At 29.7% G+C, this 14,088-nt stretch overlaps 2 long non-coding RNA genes across 3 annotated transcripts in view; both read left to right on the top strand.

Annotated features, from left to right (window-relative positions):
• The window catches only part of LOC147802092 (uncharacterized), a 408,540-nt gene that overhangs the window by 222,372 nt on the left and 172,080 nt on the right, over positions 1 to 14,088 (top strand). The window lies entirely within an intron of this gene.
• Positions 1 to 14,088, top strand: part of LOC147802095 (uncharacterized) — a 44,237-nt gene that overhangs the window by 21,933 nt on the left and 8,216 nt on the right. The window contains exons 1-3 of one of the 2 annotated variants that reach the window (XR_015430011.1): positions 1,158 to 3,146; positions 5,655 to 5,717; positions 11,402 to 11,496. This is a non-coding gene — a long non-coding RNA (uncharacterized LOC147802095). Of the gene's footprint in view, positions 1 to 1,157; positions 3,147 to 5,654; positions 5,718 to 11,401; positions 11,497 to 14,088 lie in introns of those variants that run through there. The other variant, XR_015430012.1, reaches the window with a different exon arrangement.

Raw genomic sequence — 14,088 nt, 5'->3', positions numbered from 1 at the left:
CAAAAGAATTTTATTATATTGTGAAATTTTTTTTTCAATTTACTTAAAAATTTCTCTAGACACTGCAAAATATGCTAAAAGTAAATTATAAAGGGCTTCAAACTGTGAACTGCTATCTTGGCCAAACTATCTGGACGATATTTTTACAGATCACGGCTAATCCCTATATTTTGGGATATCCGATTCCGTTGTTTATTCAGAAAAATTACTTTTTTTTTGTCTCTTGTCTGATTTCCTAATTTAAAATATCGTCAGCACTAATTTGTTCCCCATTAAAATAAACCATTAAAATTGAATACGTAAAAATCCGATGATTAGATTAAAAATTAAGAGTGGCGCTCTATTTCTTTGGTCACTGTAACCAAGCTTTATTTTTTAAAATTCTTCTGAATTAGAAAAAAGCACTTTTTGACAGTTTTTTTCAAAAAGATAAATTCACTCTTCGTGTGCTTCGAGAAAGGACAACTAAAATATCCACACACAAAATTCAGGACACACTGAATTCTAACTTTTTCTCACAAAAGTAGGAGAATTCTAATACGACAAAAATTTCCAACAAGTTTTAACCCATTTATGATCTAGAACTTAACCTCCTTTTCCCTGTCAAATGGTTGAATCATCCGGACTGAGCCATGGTGGCTCAGGGGATAGAACGCTCGCTTCCAATGAAGTGACTCGGGTTCGATCCCTGTGATAACTGGTCGATTCGAATTCTGCTCAGCCGGTACGCACAAACCTCAGGGCAGACGGAAAATATCCTCAATGGTTGTCATGGATCATAGGTTAGAGTTTCCTGCTGTCAGGCAAACCGCGGAAGGTTTTCGTGGTTTTCCTTTCCTTGTAACGCAAATGCTGTTTAGTTGCATCAAAAAGTCCTCCACGAAGGCAAAATTTCTCAAAATACTTGATCCAGGGGTCTCCTTGTCTTCTGCGTTGAGTTCAAACATTATATATAGTTGGGTGTTGAACATTATAGTTGAATATTATAGTTATGGTTTGGTGTTGAACATTAGTAGCCGTAGAAGCTAAATTGGGTTGGCTGCTTAACGACAGTTATAAAATCATTCGGACTGGCCATAGACCTGAGAAAGAACCCAGGGCCCCAGCCAAAGCTTTCCTTAAAAGTGGAGCCATTTGACTTCCTGTCCATTAGAACCCAAAAAAAAAAAAAAAAAAAAAAAAAAAATGAAGCATTTTAAATATTTAATATAATTTTAAAACGTATTTTGTCGTAATTTGTTTTATTTTTGACACTATGAATATAATATTTAAAATGTTATTATTTAAAAAATAAAATATTTATTTAGAATTTTATTTAATAACTACGTTAGTGCGTCACTATTTAAATAAATATAGGGAATTTCATTTTCAGCCTAATGCACGTGCAAGAAATTATGAGTTAACAAAGTTTTGAGTATAGAAACCGGAACCAAATTTAGTAAAAATTCGTAGAAATCAAAACTAATTTATTTTGTAGTTCTTCTCATTCAAAACTTTCCTTTTTGGTGAATGCCAAAGGTTGTTAACGTGTTTTCAAAAAGGTGGGAAAAAAGATAATGAAACTGGGTCTCTGTATTTCTAGGAATTTGATTAATACATTAACTGCTATGTAGAATGTTTTATTAATATTATTCTCACACAAAGTTTGCTGTTATTTTGAAGATAAAATGCATCGCATATATCCACAGATTTCCTGAACTTATTGGTATCAATTATGACACCTGTACAGCTAAAAATTATATTTTAGTTGAAAACATCTTTTCATTTAAAACATGTCGATTTAAACTCATAGCAATGTTACTGTGAATGACTGAAATTGGTGGACTTCCACTGGAGAATGTTGACAGTCTAGCATGGGGCATAGCGTTTTTAAAAAGTGCTTAAAGGTGCTTATATTTGATTTTTCGTGTTTCAAAAGCCCTTTAAGAGGGTTTATCTTAAAGTGCTTAATTTTTTCCTTTTCGAAAATGAGATTTTTTTTCCTTTACCCTGTCGATTTTTGCTGCGTATTATGCAAAAGCGTGGTTTTCACTTTGTTCCATTCAATCTTTTCATAATTCATTCAACCACAATTCATTTCGGGTTTATCGTCGGCCAGCAACGTATAATAGCACCCTAATCGTGTTACACGTTTGATGAAATACTTGGAAGTCCGCATGCGCATCTACTGAGCTGTGTTCGGTGATTATTGCACTCTGCTGCATTTTGCAACATATTCTTCATTTTCCACTCTCTGAAATTGAACCAAAAAATCTCGATCTTTTTATCGTGGCTAATATGATCAAGAAAAAAATTCTCTGTTAGAAACTAGTTATTTTAGCATAATCATGTAAAGTCTTCAAACATTATTTTGCATTTTGTTAATGTATATAGTGCTTAAAAATATTTTCTGACTGCTTAAAAATACTTAAAAGGTGCTTATTTTTTGTTGAGAGATTTCGGTACACACCCTGTATAGTTAAATGCCTCTACCTGGTATACATATGTCCGCTATACCCAACATCAATGTTTTTTTAAGTTTGTGTCACGGTTCGGTATACATTTATCCGATATACCCTACACTGATGTTTTTTTAAATTTCAGTGTCACTGTTCGATATATATTTTACCGGTACTCCGAACACTGATGTTTCTCCTAATTTATCCTCAGAAGATATAAAAATATCGTATAAATATAATATCAACGAATAAATTAATATAAAATCAGATGTAACAAATATTTCGGCCATTCACCAAAGTGATTGTTGACATTCACCGGTGAAAGTTGACATTTTCTTTATTTCGACGGTAACAACTTGATTTCAACGATTTTTCTTTCATGGTAACATTTACATTTCGAAAATAGTTTTAAAAAAAGTAGTTGCAGTTAACTACATTTTATTTTTATTTTATAGCCGTCGTTGAACAGCCGACCCGATTTTTGGGTTAACGACTACTAACGTTCAACTGCGTAACCTTGTACTTTTTGTATCCAATCCAGAGGACAAGGGAACTCCTGGATCAAATATTGGGAGAAATTTGCCTTTGTGGAGGACCTTTTGATGGAACTAACCCGCATTTGCATTACATGCAGGGGAAGACACAAGAACCTTCCACGGTTAGCCTGACAGCAAGGGGTCTCTAATCCATGATCCGTCTACCAAAGAGGTAGGTTGAAATTCACCGGTAAAAGTTGACATTTTCTTCATTTCGGTCACTAACAGTAAGTAATATATGCATTTAAAAACTGTTTGCTGATTAGGAAGATCATTGGATTTATTGAACTATAAATTTTAAAAGAAATTTCTTTCTCGCATCAGTTTTAAAAAGTTGAAATGCATCACTCAGTGGAAAATTTATAACATACATTTCTGTTTCCTTTATTGCCTAATTATATAGGCAAACATAAACTTTTTTACCATAAATTCTAAAATAAGCTATGTTGACTAATAAGTAAGTGCTTTAAATTTAAATGTAAAATATTTAGCTCCTTAAAGAAATGTTTAATATTTCTTATAGATTTTGTAAATAAAGTTACGAAGCGGAAGAAAAAATGCTTTATTAACATTTCCGAAAAATAGAATTCCAATTCTTTCTGGGGCCCCTAATTCCTGTGCCCCTCTGAGCCCCAAACTCCCAGTTTGACTCTGGGATCATGAACGGGGCTGTGTGCGGGTTTATGATTTAACATGAGAGTAACAAAAATTTCAGAGTTTTTAAAAACAAGTTTTAACTCACTTTTGTTCAAACAACCACGTTAGCTGAGGTGGCTCCGAAGATAGAACGTTCTCCTTCCAATGAGGTGAATCGAATTCAATTCCCAGCGAGGGCTGGTCGGTACGAATTCCGCACCCGACTCGCTCCGAACAAGGTGCTGACATAAAATATCCTCAATGGTAGAAGGATCATGGATCAGAATTCCCTTGCTCTCAGGCTAACTTAGGGAGGTTTTCCTCTCTATCCAACGCAAATGCGAGTTAGTTCTATCAAAAAGACCACCACGAGGGCAAGTTTCTACCAATACTTTATTCAGGAATTCCCTTGTCTTCTGGATTGGGTTCAAAATTATAAGGCTACGGAATTGAACATTAGTAGTCGTAAGCCCAAAATTTGGGACAGTTATGAGGAAAAAAAAGTGTAGTATTAAATTACTGATTAATACTGTAATTTTATACTGTAATTTGTTTATATTTGTTATTCTTTTACTGTTAATATAATACTGTTTGTTTGCCTGTTATAATGTTATTTAATACTGTTATTTTGTTTATATTTGTTATTTCTTTACTGTTTATTTGTCAGTTTTGAGATTTTCAAAAAATTTTAATTTTGTCGTGCAAAATTCGCAGTGGATGCAGCTTAAAATTTCTTTTAACTTTAATGATGCAATAATGTAGATATTATTCATAACCTGAGAATAGACAAAGGTATAGTATTAAATTACCTTTTTAAAATGCTGCTCACAGTTAATTAGCTTAGGTCCACGTATTGATGCAATTTTGCCAGAAAAATGCATTGACCTTCTAGAACATTGGCTGTAAAATGTTCTCCTTTTTATAATTTAGTGTAGTTTTGGAAGAGAAATTTTATATTAATTAGGTTGATTATTATTTAGATTTTATTTAAAACTGATTAATAAAAATTGGAGTGGAAGGTTTTGTTTTTGATTTTTATTCAATTATATTTTATGTGTAAGGATTTTTGTCAATCATCCTCAGGTTGGCAAATGTTTTGTTCATCTGTTTTTAATTAATTTGTTTTATTAAATAAAAAAATGTAAAATATTTTATTAGTTATACCATGCAGAGTTAAATAAGAAAAATACTTTAAACTTCTTTATCAGTTTGGTTTATAAGTTCGTCTTTACATTTTATTAAAAGTTCTAAATTCTTATTTTCTGCAGTAAACTGTATTTTCAGTCTTATTTTTAAGATTTGTGGGAAAGCGCACTAATTGAAAGATATTTTTACACATTTTCATTAAACTATCAAGTGACAAATTTTTAAGATTTTATTGCACCGTTTTAGTCTAAATTATGCAATACATATGCCAAATTAAGGCTTGAATGAAAATTGCTTTTTGGATTGTGGATTAAAATTCCTTTACCAAAATTGTATTAGATGCACTTTGTAAAAAATTTTTACACAACAAAACTGTAGGATGTGTAATTACTGAATAATAAAAAATAACGTAACTCTTTGAAATTGAGTTATTGTTCTGTGAACTTCTTTTTAAAGATTATTCCACTTTAGTTGGAAAAAAAATTCAGAAAACTCAAAAATTATAATTTGAGGTAATATTAGTTCACTATAATAATCCTCGTATTTTGTTTTTCTTATAACAAGGCTTAAATTCTCCTTTTTTTTAAATAAACTCCTCTCTTACTTGAACTCTTAAAATAGTTTTGTCCTTTATTATTATTTTTAGCAAATGCAAAAGTTATATAATTGTTAAACGGAGTTTAACTATAACATTTTAATGTGTTAGCTGATCCAAATAAAATACAACTAATTTCATGTAAAAATTAAGAAAGGCAGAAACTAGTGGATATTAAACATTTTGAAGTATTGAAGAAAGTGCATGCTATATTACAGAGTTATTTAGAAGCATTTCTTGTTTATTTATTTAGTTTTTTTCTCGCACTAAAAAGTTAAATTTAACTGAATTTTTCATTTATAGAACTTGAAGAATGAAGTGTTTGTTGATGTTATTGAAAAAATAGTGGTCTATCTTTCTGAAGAGGTAATAAATTATTCGATTACAAAACTTAGTTAGGTTTAAAAATTTATAACATGTCTTAGTTAGTTTATCCATTTTATTTAAATTAATATAAAAAATTAATATGTTCCCCGTTCTATAAAATTTACGTATTGAAATTGTTTCTTTATTAAGAACTAGCCGCCTAAGGCGGCCAGCTGTCCGCCACGCTAAAGGTTTCCACAAATAAAGTTTTTTAAAACATAGCAGGAAATCTGAAGATTAGTGGACAATTAAAGTGTTTCTGTCCTGCAATTTTGTCTTCATATCCAGTTCTGCTGCAGATGTGTTATAGCTCTTGAGGATGTTTGAAGATGTAACTTTGCTATGGTAACCTAACCTATAATATAACTATCAGGTGGAGACTTGTTTTTTTTTTTCTTAAAAAAAGGCCTCAGAAATTGTAAAAGCATACAAAAGTTGCTTTAAATACATGAAAAGAACACGAAAACGAATTAATTTTTTATGGTATCTATTTCTCTATAATTTTTTTATGGTATCAATTTCTATTTCTATATCGCTACAAAAATTAACGTCAGGTAGACTATATTTGAGGGTGCCCCTTGATTCTCGCCAAGCTGGGCGATGTTGAAACCCAATCGTGATTCTCAACGGTTTAGATTTTAGCGTTATAATGTTCAACGGTATACGTAATTTCAGAGGTCCATTAGTTCTTCGTTAGATACCGGCTGGTAAGGTTACTTTTACTTCTGGTCAATAAGATCGAAGGTATGTGGGCAGTCATAAAAAGGGACTTTATAAAAAAATGTCATCACCAGTTCGGTACCACAAACGCCATTTTCGATTCATATTTCGCCGAATTTATGTGACGATGGAGGTACACAGATTCTATTCACGATAAATTTAGACAGTATCTAACTGTTATTAGATAATTCTGTGCACCTAAATCTGAGAATATTCAAGCTTAATGAAGAAGTGAGTTGTTGTTTTTTTCCTTTTCTTTCTGCACCTACTCCATTAATTTTTGCTTCGATTCAAAATCCTTTTTATTGGATTTATTAATTTTGCTTATATTGGGTTCATTGCAAGCTTTATCCGATGTTTTGTTGAAATTTTCCAATGTTTTTTGAAATATCATTATGTTTCGGCCGTTATTTCTGTTACCACGGTGTTCCGCGCAAACAGGAATAGCGCCAAACATAAGTCACCAATTTCGCCAAGGGGCATCCTCAAGTATAATTTTCCCTTATCGTCTTCGCTTAAGAAAAAAAAAAAGAGCGTGGAAAGAAGAAGAAAAACTTATTATAACAATTATGAACAGCGATAAATATATCAAAGCGTAGCGTTCTATTTACGTATCTAATATGTTGCCACATTTTTAGTACAAAAGTTAAAGTTTTATCCACTTTGATAAATGTAAACTAATGCGAACCTTACAATTAAATTATTAATTCCTTCGTATATTATTGGTTTAAGCTGTCGAAAATTAATATTTCAATTGTAAGGTTCGCATTAGCATACATTTATAAGAGTGGAGAAAAGTATATGCATTTTTTAATAGTTTCTTGAATATGGCTCTTTGAAGACGAAAAAGCATAGATTTTCTTACAAAATGACTGATAACTAAGAAACTAATCCAAATTTTTGAAAAAGAAAAAAAATACTTCTTCATTATGTCAAAACACAATTATGTGCCGAGTTTCGTGCCTGGGCGAGGCTTCTGGGGCGATATATTGTGATTACAGACACACACACACACAGCCGCTTTTATTATTATGTATAGATAGATAGATGTAAAAATTTATATATTAAAGCACATTTGCTTTAGAAACATAAAAATGTATTATTTCGTAAGAGCTTTGAATATTGATACAAATTTTGTTGCTTTAGCAACCCACCAATAGTCTTATTTTTCTTTCTACAATTTTTTTCCTTCCACGAATACATTGCATAAAAGAAAAGAATAGTCTTTTCTTTTCTTTTTTTTTTACAAATACTTTTTTAATGCAAGGAATATTCGTGCATATTTTATTTTTTCATGTGTGTATTAAAATTGTTTTTATTTATAATGTAAAAAATAATTATTGTAAAGCACATTTGCTTTAGAAACATAAAATTATATTAGTTAGTTAGAGCTTTGAATATTGTTATAAGTTTTGTTGCTTTAGCAACCCCAACAATAGTCTTATTTTTTTTTTCTCTAAAAAGAACCAATTTGGAATTATTTTTTTTTAAATTCTGCAAGTGAACGTTAAACTGCGTGTAACTTTGCTAGAAACACTTTTTTATCAATATCTTTTTGATAAGCTAAATAAATTGCCAATTTAGGTTCAGTTGCTATAAGCAACACAGTTGTTTTAAGTTTTTGGTTTTTATACTAAAGATAAAGTTGCTTCTCTGACTTAGAATTTTCTATGTTAAATTTTGGACTTGAACAGAGAATAATGTTTTAAAAAACATGCTTAAAATAAGTATTTTGTTTAATGTGAAACGCAAGTGTCTTAAAGGGATTGTCTGGTTATCAGTGCGCAGGACTCGTGTTTGTGAGAACGGGGTCTGGGTGTATCAGAAGTCAAATTCTTGGTCATAGACAGTGCCACTGGAAAACAAATGCAATCGCGCCCTAATGGCCTACAACAACAATAAGTGTTTTAAACATAACTCAGATTTTTTAAAAACTCCGATTATCACCAAGCCAATTCCTACCAATTCGTGATGAAACGGTGGCTCAATTTATAAAAGCATAGTTTATTTCTTAATTACATAATCCTTGCATAATTGTTTTCACATTGTGTATCTAAATTTATATTTAAATACTGTTTATGGGTGCATAAATTTAAAATTATATTAGGAGACCTTGGAACTTATTACTTTTTTATTGGAATGTTATCACATTTAAAACCTTTTGATTTGTTGAATTTGGTATTTTTTATTTTCCCAATTTTAAAAATTATTCCTTACCTGGAAATTTTCTGAATCTCATTTATTTGTCTCTTTTCCTGAAAGTGTAATGTCATCATTTCTTAGATATTCATAAAACATTGTTAAGTAATTTCAAAAAGTTTTGTTGCACTGGGGGATTGTTGAAACAAATTGAGGCTATTTTCTTTTTAATTCAAAATTAGCTTCTGTTCAATTTATTGTTTTATTTTTCCTTTCGATGAATAGTTTCTTCTTTTTGGAAAATAGCTATTTAAATATCTTTTTATTAAAAAGATTGAGAATTACCACTGTAAATAACGTCTAAAATAACATTTTGAACTGATAAGTAAATTTTTTTGTAGTTAACTATTTTTTTAAAAAAAAAATGTTTCAGAATGTGCTTATGTACTGGTGCTGGTGCTTATTTTTTGTTGAAAAATCCGACTGCGAACCCTGTATGCAATTTTGTTCCCCTTGACATTCGAGTAGGAATAAAGAGAATTTTTCAACCAATTTTTTTAAAAATAACTATTTTTTTTAATATGAAAAACAGCTATTTTTCTTATCCATTACTTTTTTAATCTTCTCTCTGCCTGATTTGTTTTCATTTTGAACCATGAATGCATTTTCCCCATGGTGCGTAGCATTCTTAAAGAATGCTTATTTTCGAATTTTAAAAGCCCCTAAAAGTGCTTTTTTTTTATTGGGTGTTTTTAAAAAGTGCTTAATTTTCCCTTTTTGAAAATGAGATTTTTTTTCTTTACCATGTCAAGATTCGTCACATATTATGCAAAAGAGTGGTTTTCACATTGTTCTTTTCAACGTTTTCACAATTCATTCAAATGCAATGTATTACGGCATGCCGTTGGTCAGTAGAGTATGAAAGCGCCAATCATTTTACATGTTTTATGAAATACTTGCAGGTCCACGTGTGCGTATACTGAGCTTGGGTTCAGTGATATTCTTGGACTTTCATGCAAAACCCTGCTGCATTTTGCAAGATATTCTTAATTTCAGGCTTCATTTTTCAACCTCTGAAATTTGAACTGAAAAGTCTCATGATCTTCTTATGGTGGCTAATGTAATTTAAAAAAGTGTTCTTTTTTTTAGAAACTAGTTATTTCATCATGACTAGTTTCTTTGTATGAAAATTATTTTGCATTTTGTTACTGTGCATAGTGCTTAAATAGTACTTAAAAGATGCTTATTTTTTGTTGAAAGATTTAGCTAGACACGCTGTTTCCTCATCACTTTAATCTTTCTATTGTTACTGATGTTTAGTTCGTTATGGTTGAGGTATTTGATAGAATATGAAAAAAAAAGTTACCTTTGTTTTGTTTTTTATTTCATTCTAATTTTGATCTTAGATCTTATAGATTTTATCAAGCTTACCTCTATGACTTTGAATCTCTATCCATTAACCAGGTATTTTATCTATAGTGTCTTTTTTTCTTTTTAAAATTTGTTCTACTATTAATTTTTTTTTCGTCTTTCTTAATAGAAACAATTAATAAGTATTATATAAGGGTTAGGCTTGGTATTGTTATGTTTTTACATGGTTAATTACCTTTAACTTATTCATAAAGATAGATCCAAGTCATAAGACCTCTGCATAAAGCAAGCATATGATCATTGTTCTCCATTGATCTATGCTAAAATTATTAAATGAAAAAATTATCTGTTCTACTATTAAATTAAATATTTCAATTTTATTTTAAATTTTATATTCAAATAACATTTTTACTGTTAAATTTTTCTCTCTTGGAAATTGTAATGGAAATAAATTAAAAATTAAGTCTGATTTCATTTGGGATTGTTTATTATTAACCTATTATTATTATTTTTTTTATCTACATGGGCTCATCTTTTCATTGAGACATGGTTTTATTCAGATCCACGGAACTATGGACAAAATATAGATTCTCAATTCTCTGTTTTATTATTTTTTTATTTACTTTTTTTCCTATTTATTCTTAGTTTCTATAGTTTCCTTCTTGATTCTAAGGCCTCTGACCAGACTTAGATCAAATTGATATATATTTGAAAGTTTTACTTGGATGTAAAATTAAAAAGCGAAATCAGTTTATCGACATTAACTAGATCAATATTTAATTAAAAGTAGCACTAATTTTGTTTTTAAGATACTTAAATTATGAATTAAAATGAGAGTAAACATTGAAACAAAATTTTAACGAAGAATAATCAATAATACTACAAGTATTTATTCTTATAGTTAAATAGTATTAGCAAATTAGTAAATAGCAAAGAAAATTTTTTTTTCAATTTGTTTATAATTTTATACAGATATATATCTATATATATCTATAGCACAACAAATAAAAATAAAAAAAGAATAAATAGAAAAGGGAAGAAAATTAAAAAAAAACAATAAGTTTTATTTACTGCACATTAGCTGTAAGTATATCGAACTCATAAAATAAGTTCAAAATGTAGAGAAACTTGGGAAAAAAAAGTACACAATAATGAAAAATGAAAATAGAAAATTAGTGAAAATCCGAAAAGAAAAAATATAATATTTTCATTAGCTCACACGATTATATCCTCACACTATTGTATTAATATATTTTGCTTTGGCTATATTGATACAATATTAGAAAGCACTCCTTTTTGCGGATATAATCGTTAGAGCTGATGAGAAGATTATATCTTGTATTTTCCGGATTTTTATAAACTTTTTCCCCTTTTTGGACTTTTTTTTATTTATTTTTGATTAATTTTCTTTTCTTTTTTCATTATTCTCTCTATATATTTAACTTTTGTTGCAGCGCTGATTTTTGAGCAGCATCATTTCAGCAGTTGCGTCGATGACAAAAACTTTGAGAAACACAGATCTTTTGTTGTAACACCGTCCCAAGGTGAGGTAAGTAAGATTTATTTTCTGTTCTTTTTAATTATTTTTGTTGCTGCGTGCAAACTATTATTATATTCTTTGTTTTAATTTAAATTCTTCTAAATAATGAAAAATATTTAAGCTACTTACTTCATTATTTCTTTTGATAAAACATTTTGTTTTCATTTAAAAGCATTAGTTTATTTACCATTTTTATAATATTCGTTTCTCTCAATTTTCATCAAAGCTATTTTTAACCCAACACTTGCAACTTTTTAGTGTTCACGTTTCACAATATTTGCAAACGCTCTTAAACTTTTTTTGCATTGAACATGTTATCAAGCACGTGAAAAGGTAAATAAAGTAAATAAATAAGTGGTACCCCAATTGATACTGTTTTACATAACATTTTTAGTGTTCCAAAGCAGACAAAAATCTCCAAGTTTATTCTATCTAACACATTCCTTCTCTTCATGTGTTTCCATTTTTGCAAAAAGACAAAATTATTTTCTGAGCTTTAGAATACCACACCTGTTTAACCCGACCTTTTTTCCCCATATTGACAGTTCGTGTGAGATGATGGTTGAATCAATAATATTAATACAAATGTACTCCTGATTGTGCTTCTGGAAAAATAAGGATTTCCGTATTTTTTGCTAATCGCGAGAAATCAAAGGCCCAGAAGTTTTAAGAAATCATTGATTACATTTATGCATAAAAACTTTTTTATATTTAATTTAGAAATATTAGAACTAGAATTTATGCTTGACCTATTTTTCATTTGTAAATATTTTTTTGGTAGAATAATAAATGTGATTAGAGATAAAAATAAACTGATTGATTGTCTGCCTATAACTTCTGGTTGATCCGGATTCAAAAATATTAGGAAATATTGACATTCATTATTTCATTAGTTTGTACGTTGCAGTGCGTCTACCACTACAAAAATACAATTCCAATTCACAAATATATAAGACATGTTAACGTGATTCTATGGTGGGACACATTTTCATAGATAATGGTTGACATTGTCAACAACTCCTCTCCTCACTTTGGTGACCATTGAACGCGATGAGAACATGCCGACCAGAAACTTCGATTTAAACATGTCTACTTTTATGGATTCCTCATTAAACAGTTGACTTGACACTTGTGACTGCGCCATTATCCACCTCCTCGCTGTGTTGCTGCTTAGTCTCGATCATACATAACGCTGGCCTGAACTGCTAAAGGCAACGCATGAGCGACCTCGACCGTGAACTTAATACAACTCTCACGATCAGTACTCAAAAGTATGGTGATCTCAATACAGCTCTCCCGATTTCTCACTAAACAGCAATGAATCTAATAGTTATACCCGTTCATCGAATTCTATCACAGATATAATTCTAGTGGGGGAGTACTGTAGTGTGTCTACCACTACAAAAATACAATTCCAATTCACTAATATATAAGGCATGTTAAATCGATTCTATGTTACGGTACCTTTTCATAAATGAAGGTTGACATTTTCGATAACTACTATCCCTACATGCATTTACCTATTTAAAATTTTAGTTTATTTACCATTTTTATAATATTAATTTTTATAATAATAAATTCCTAATTATATAGATACAATTCCCGTTTATACTTGATTCAAAATATTAGATTAGACATCCATTACTTGCTACTTCTTATAATAGTTTTTTTTTCATCTAAAGGCGGCTACTTTATTTGCTGTTTTCATAGCATGTATATTCTGTAAATTCTTGGGGTCCTACCAGGGACTTTGAGGAGTTGGAATTGAATTTCCTGAAGAAAAAAAACCTAAATCTAGAATATGAGATTCCTCAATCTTTGGGAATCCAGATTCCGAAGAAACATGGCATTGCCGCTAAACAAAAGATTTAAAAGTGGGTTGAGTTTCAGATTTAACCAATCATCAACAGGTTTTAGTGTGTAGTGCGTGGCCGGAAGGAATAGATTCTAATACAAAATACAGATTGTAAATTCTATTAGTATCTGTATTTTGGATATTGATTAATTCTGATATTTTCCAGATTTTTTTAAAGAAAAATTTGAAAGCGCAATAATGAAATTCATTTTGAAAGTAATATTTGTTACAGAAATATAATTATTTTTAATATGTCGTTATATTAATATATCATACAGATTAATTTTGCTTTAATTACCGATTTTATTTAAATGTAAGACCTATTGTGTTTTTTATGTTGAAAAATAGAATATGAAAGACTGCTAAAGCATCCTGTGTATTTTTAAATGATGATGATATGATTCCATCGAATTGAATGCTTGTGGCTTCCAATATTTTATGTTTACTCTCTTTGTTTAGCGTTATAACTCATCTATAAAATATGATTGATCAAGAAGACAATGTTACATACAAGTGTATTTAAAGAAAAAAGCTTCAGTTGAAATTGATATTTTTTTTCTTCTGTAGAAAGTCAGTTTGAATTTAATTTGATATTAGTTTTATTTTTAATTTTATTGCATTATATGCGCAAAACTACAAAATATTCTAACGTAAACTTCATATTAAAATATAGCAATTTTGATACAATTTTAATATTTTCTGTTAGAAATCTAAATTGTATTTAATTTGAAAAATTGTTTACATTC

The sequence above is a fragment of the Parasteatoda tepidariorum genome, chromosome 10 (genome assembly GCF_982258835.1).
Source record: "Parasteatoda tepidariorum strain Cologne lab strain chromosome 10, Ptep-v5.0, whole genome shotgun sequence".
Classification (NCBI taxonomy): Eukaryota; Metazoa; Arthropoda; class Arachnida; order Araneae; family Theridiidae; genus Parasteatoda; species Parasteatoda tepidariorum.
The sequence above is the reverse complement of the archived record's forward strand: the minus strand, read 5'-3'. Positions and strand labels throughout refer to the sequence as shown.